The sequence below is a fragment of the Sebastes fasciatus genome, chromosome 19 (assembly GCF_043250625.1).
Source record: "Sebastes fasciatus isolate fSebFas1 chromosome 19, fSebFas1.pri, whole genome shotgun sequence".
NCBI lineage: Eukaryota > Metazoa > Chordata > Actinopteri > Perciformes > Sebastidae > Sebastes > Sebastes fasciatus.
The window spans coordinates 2,682,335-2,689,576 of NC_133813.1; positions in this window are offsets into that span (position 1 = coordinate 2,682,335).

The window sequence follows — 7,242 nt, forward strand, 5'->3', positions numbered from 1 at the left end:
GGCGCGCGGTCATGTGACGACACAGAGGAGGAAGCCCCGCCCACCGAGAGGAAGCCCCGCCCACCGGCAGGAAGCCACGCCCACCGAGAGGAGAGGGGGAGGAGCCAGAGACAACAACAAACAGACACAGGCAACTGGGCTGCGTGGCGGCCATTTTGGATCTACTCATATAAGGCAAGGCAGGTTTATTTATAACACATTTCATACACAAAGGCAACTTAAAGTGCTTTACACATATGAAAGAAGATAAAAGAGAACACTGAGGAACAGGTTTTCCCCAAAGCCATCAGACTTTTAAATAGATAATTCATACGACACCTTCTCACACAAAAATATATCTTATACTGTATATGTTCTTAATGTTTATGTTCTTAATATGCCCTTGTACGAAGTATTTCTTCTTTATAATTGTAATCTAAATGTAATTGTAATGTAAATATAATTGTAATTGTGAATGTAAATGTAATTGTAATGTAAATGTAAATGTAATTGTAATGTAATTGTAATGTAATTGTAATGTAAATATAATTGTAAATGTAATTGTAATGTAATTGTAATGTAATTGTAATGTAAATATAATTGTAAATGTAATTGTAATGTAATTGTAATGTAAATATAATTGTAATTGTAATGTAATTGTAATGTAAATGTAAATGTAATTGTAATGTAATTGTAATGTAATTGTAATGTAAATATAATTGTAAATGTAATTGTAATGTAATTGTAATGTAAATATAATTGTAATTGTAATGTAATTGTAATGTAAATGTAATTGTAATATAACTTATTATTTTAATGGAGCTTCCCAGCAAAAAGTATTTCACACGTTTGTGCCTGTATAACCGGCGTGACAATAAACATCTTAAATCTAGATAAAAACGAATAAAAAAATATAAAAGTATAAGTTAAAGATCCCATATCGTGCTCATTTTCAAGTTCATACTTGTATTTTGTGTTTCTACTAGAACATGTTTACATGCTGTAATGTTTAAAAAAACACATTATTTTCCTCATACTGTCTGTCTGAATATGCCTGTTATTACCCTCTGTCTGAAACACTCCGTTTTAGTGCATTTCAATGGAATTGCAATGGAATTGCGTTGCTAGGCAACAGTTTGGGTCCATGTTTACCTCCTGTCAGCTGATGTCATTGACATACACTGCAACAGGACTGCAACATTTAGAATGTTTACGTTTAATACCGTGCAATGGTCTTAATATTGTATATTTGTGACATCACAAATGGACAGAAATCCTAATGGCTTGTTTCAAACGCACAATTTCTGAATATGGGCTGTGTGTGTTTCTCTGTATATTGAGCGTTTTGATAGTTTAACAGTATTTATATAGCACTTAAACCTGCTTTATAATATAAAAGACATGAAAATCTCACTTTTTACAATATGGGACCTTTAAAAGAAAAAAATTAAAAGTATAATAAAAACAATCAAAAGACAGTAAAGTGCAAGCTGCATTTTGCACCATCTGAAGCTGTTTGATGGTCTTTTAAGGTCGTAGGCCCGTGAAGAGACCGTTGCAGTAATCGACTCTGCTGGAGATAAAGCACGGCATGCAGGCGGAGCGCTGCGACCACTCTCCATTTTGGAGCTTGATTCTGAATGCTTTTGTGTTTTTGTTTTTTTTAACCGCACCGCCTCTTCTGAGAAGCAGCCAGTCTCCCTCACAGCCAATAAGAGAGGAGGAAACGAGGAGGAGGACGCCCATCTTTGTTAGATTTCATAAAAACAAGTCATTCATCACCCTGAGCCTCTGTTAGACTCCACATTCACTGAATTCATGCTAATTTAGTCCTGAACAATATCTGAGGAAAGGTTTAGTTCACCCTTTCTTTAAAGTCTGTGCATCATTAAATAATAATAATAAAAAAACACACAAGTGAAAATGAGAATCTAAGACATAAAATAGTGCAAAAGTTAACATATAGGCATAAAATGTAAAATAAAAGAGCACATATTCGTGGACAGTAATTGAATTGTACGCAGTGAATGTATACACGTAATGAGAAATAATAAATAAATACATAAATAAATATATATAAATAAAATAAAATATATATATACACACACACTCAGAGATGTAAACAGATCAAATAAATACAAATAAAATCAATAAAATCCAATATCAACATTTCATATGTGCAATAATGTGAACCCAACCATTCTTTCAGTCAGTCTGTCTACTATTATATTTTTCTATATTTTATATATTGTTACTGTTTATTTATGTATTATATCTTTATTGTTTACTTACTGTTATATCTTGTTTTATTTTTTAGTAATGTCTGTTTTTAAAAAAAAAAAATATATATGCCTTACCTGGTTGTGACGACTGACACTCCATTTGTTTTGTTGGATTGGCGTTATTATTTTTTAATCTCTATTTTTTTCGTGTGTGTGTGTGTGTGTGTGTCTCTGTAATTTATATGCCTTGTAATGTTCTTCCAATTAAAAAAAATATTTAAAAAAATAAATAAATAAATAAAAAGTGACAGGCATATTAAATGTAATAAGTTATTGCCTGTATTTATTCCTCCTGTGTGCAAAAAATTAATTCATAAACAACTTACTTACTGTAAACTTAAACAACTTTTTTGAGCTGTAAACTAAATTATAAGTGTACTGTGATGAAATGCAATGTTTTTATGCATTGTAAGGGTGTCTTGAAAGGCGCCACCAAATATAATGTTTTATTATTATTAATGCTGATGTTAATATTAACATTTCATGACATTTATATTAAATTAAATAATGTTAACGCCCTCCTCCCTTCATCAGGTCAACGGCACAAATCTGCATGTCAAAGTTCACCAAAGTACCGTAAAGTTAACCCACTTTTTGTGGACTCCTTCAACGTACATATGGGCATGTGAATATTATTTTAAGACAGACTTAACTCATCCTTTAAAGTGAGTTGCATCTTTAACACAATACAGTTTTTAATTTGGCAGAAACATATTTCTAGTCGTGCTGTCGGTGTGTGAGAAGAAATGCATGATTGGTAATGACAGGAATATAATAAGCAGCTTCCTTCTGATAACAGAATGTGAGGATCCTCCCTCACGTCCTGTAAACATCTCTCACATCAGTTAACGTGAAATCCTGCAGACCAAGAAGAACACTTTGCACATTGAATCAAACGAGAGACGGGTTTTCTGTAGAGAAATATACCTCAGGTTTTATTAACCTCATAGATTTCTTCAATGAATGCCTTACAGTACTTATAAAACAGTATATGTACACATTGCTTTTAAGTTACACAACACATGTTTGGAAGTGCTCCTCCATCTTTGTCCAACTATTGCAATCAAACAAAATTCAAGTCAAACAGACATAAAGGTTTCTTTACTGGGGAAATGAAAAGGGAATTTTACTTTTTTTGTATTTCAGGTGAATTATTTCAAATCTGCACAGCAACTCTGAAAAACTTGATAAATACGTCCTGATCTCTTTCTGCACGCGAGGTAACCTAAATAAAAGGATGATATAATAGATGTCACTTCATTCTCCTCTCATCTTTTTGTTTCTGCATCGCTCCACATGCACGAAACCTCCTCAATGAATGATCCACAGTGTGGAAAAACTCACTTGGCCTGAGAACGCCACACAAGAAAATATTTAACCTTCGTACAGGTCTAATCATCACACCGCTGCAGGGCTAAAAACAACACTACAGGAGTTGCTGATAAGCCCCGCTGCTGCTGCCGCTCCCCCGCTCCAGTCCCATGATAGAGGTCTGAACAATAAAAAGGGCTTAGCAGATCGGACCGGCAGTCAAAGCCGCAGGAATTTCAATACTTCTGAGCGGCGGGAGAGGAGTCGAGATAAAGGGCAGGGTGAAAAATAGAAGTGAGGAGGAAGAAGAGGGGGGATACAGGATGCTGGAGGATGACAGGAAAGAGAGCTTTGGTTATCTAATGACAAAAAATGGTGGAATAAATTATTATTTGAGGTCAACTCTGTGCAATGTTTATTGCTATTTAATGCCTTCCTAGCAAAAGAAAGGAAATAAAAACGCCTCTCTTTATAAATAGAGCTATTTATCAACATCTCTTTCAATGCCCATCTCCTCATGTACACAGTATTTACAGTAATATCACACAAAAACAGCAACCCAACACAGTGTTTCTGGGTAAATGAACCCAATAAAAGCTGCGTCTGACAGCTGGAAGCCCGTTTCACAGAACCACACCTTCAGGTGCCTATAATAACAAAACAAAACAAAAACAAATAATAAATACAATGTTTACAATAAATACAACATTAATAAGTAGAACAATTGTTTTGCACATTTCCCCAGTACACAAACTGGTAGTCACACAGCCAACCAGTGGCTTCACTGGAAACCAGTATATAAGACCATTGCTACAGTCATGAGACCTCTATGAACCAGCAGGCAGGTCTATAGGTCTTCTTCCAATAGAGGGTAAGGCTATATGTCGACTCTATGTTTCCATTTAACGAGCAGGTTTCTCCTCTTAAGTGAGCCGGAAGGTCCTGCTGAAGTAATTCTACGGTGGTCACAGAGTGCCGATCTTCTCCAGGGCCGGATTCACCTGTTGGGGGTTAAACATAAGCCACTGTGGCCCCTTTAAACCCCCCAACTCTCTGCATTACCTGGCCCCAGGTGTGCTATGTGGTCATTAGGTAAAGCACAAATAAATCATACAACAGTTCGTACGATATCATACGAAAAGTTATTCCTCATTCTGCATGCTTTTTCTCCCACGTGTCAATTTCCGCAGCTTACATGCATAGTCTTTTTCAAAATAAACTTCCTTCTTCTTGGTTCGGTTTAGGCAACAAAACTACTTAGGAAAAAGATCGTGGTTTTGGTTAAATAACTACAGAAGTGGCGTAACTTGAGTATGGAAGTTACGTGACAAATAGGTCAACGTTAGCATTACTTAGGTATGGAAGTTACGTGACATTTGGTTTAAAATAACTACTGAAGTTGCGTTGCTTAAGTACGGAAGTTACGTGACAAACAAATCGTTTGTGTTAAAATAATTACGGAAGTGGCGTTACTTAAGTACGGAAGTTACGTGACAAATAGGTCAACGTTAGCATTACTTAGGTATGGAAGTTACGTGACATTTGGTTTAAAATAATTACGGAAGTGGCGTTACTTAAGTACGGAAGTTACGTGACAAATAGGTTAACGTTAGCATTACTTAAGTACGGAAGTTACGTGACGTTTGGTTTAAAATAACTACTGAAGTTGCGTTACTTAAGTACGGAAGTTATGTGACAAAAAAGTCAACGTTTGGATTTTAATAACTACAGAAGTTGCGTTATTAAGTACAGAAGTTACGTCACAAACAAATCGTTTGTGTTAAAATAATTACGGAAGTGGTGTTACTTAAGTACAGAAGTTACGGGACAAATAAATCAATGTTAGCTTCTGGTTTTACACGGGACACAAACAGCGTTCTCCTGGGAAAGTGCGGCGTTTTTTCATCCGCCCATCCACCTTGACCTTCGCCCTACTTGGCGTTTGTTGCTCTTTCTACTTCCTGGTTCATGATCACGTGGATTAAATACGCATTGGATTTCGTTGGATATATACGAATTACAGTGCATTACTTTTCGTAGGTATAGCTACGAACGTTGTATGAATAAATTGATCAACATGTGAGCACAAAACTGAAATAAGAAAGGTCTTAAAACTGGATTTTTGACATCTTCAAGACCTCAAGGTAAGAAAATAAACCCCCTTTATACCATTAACTGTTGATTTTGGGCTTTACTGGTGCATTTACCCGATCATATTTAAATAAATCACATTACCACAGTGAACCTGGGGCTTTTTTGGGGGGTGGGGCTCGGAGCAGTTTGTTGGAAATCATCCCACAAAAGGAGAAATGCTTTGGAATATTCACTTTTTCAGACGTAACGCTACGTAACACACGTTTAAAGTGTTTTTCAAATCAGTGCTAGCTTATACAGCAGTTATTTTATCTTTTCAAATAAATCACTATATCATCAACAAAATAATGTATCTTCACAGTCACTTTAAATTGTTTCAGTGTCACTGCATATATAGGAAATAAAAACAAAAATAGGTAGATTACATGCTAGCAGCTTTAACACCTGAGCTCAGTCCGTGAGCTGCTACAGTCGTCTTCATGTTAATCTCTTTATCTCCACTGGAACACGACCAAACCTCCTCCGACGCCTCGTCTGCTCTAATGAATCGGTTCATTTACACACAATAAAATATACTTCACATTGTTTTTAAGTGCCGTACGGACACACACACACACACACACACCATACGTACATTTGTCCAGTTATAGGAAGCAACGTGAGGGTTTCGGCCCTGACAGGGTTAAAACGTCACTAGTGTGAAGACATGCAGTGGAATGTTTGTTGTCCATTAAATCTCATCGAGTTATTTATTGTGCTGTGAGTGTTTTCAATATTCAAGTGTCAATCCTTAACCCTGGGCTTTACTGCGAGCTCAAAGGTCAACACAAACACGTGTGAAACACAAGTTAAATATACGCTTTCTGGCTGAGAGTTAGACGAGCAGATCCACTCTCATATCTGACCATTAAATATGGAGCCACAGACAAGATATGGTTAGCTTAGCTTAGCTGCAAAAGGTGAAAAAGAATCAGCAACTCAGATATTCTATGAGATTAAATCGGTAAATTACGAGCATAAAAAAAAAAAGTTTTTTTCTCTCAGATTTGTGACATTATAAACTCAGAGAATATAAAAAAAAAAAATTCTCGGAAATTTACGCCTTTAATTTCTGAGAATATAAAAAAAAAATTCTAGGAAATTTGTGATTTTTTTAATCATAATTTACGACTTAAATCTCAGAGAATATTCAAGTTTTTTCGCGCAAATTTCTGACATTATAATCTCAGAGAATAAAGTTATTTTCTCGTGAATTTGTGATTTAAATTTCAGAGATTTTCAGATTTTTTTCTCTCAGATTTGTGACATTATAAACTCAGAGAATATTAGAAAAAAAAAATTCTCGGAAATTTACGACTTTAATTTCAGAGAATATTCAATTTCTTTTCTTGGAAATTTGTGATTTTTTTATCGTAATTTACGACTTCAATCTCAGAGAATATTCAAGTTTTTTCGCGCAAATTTCTGACATTATAATCTCAGAGAATAAAGTTATTTTCTCGTGAATTTGTGTTTTTTCTTGTAAATTTACGACATTAAACTTCATTAAACTAATTCTTTCTTTTTACCGACAGAG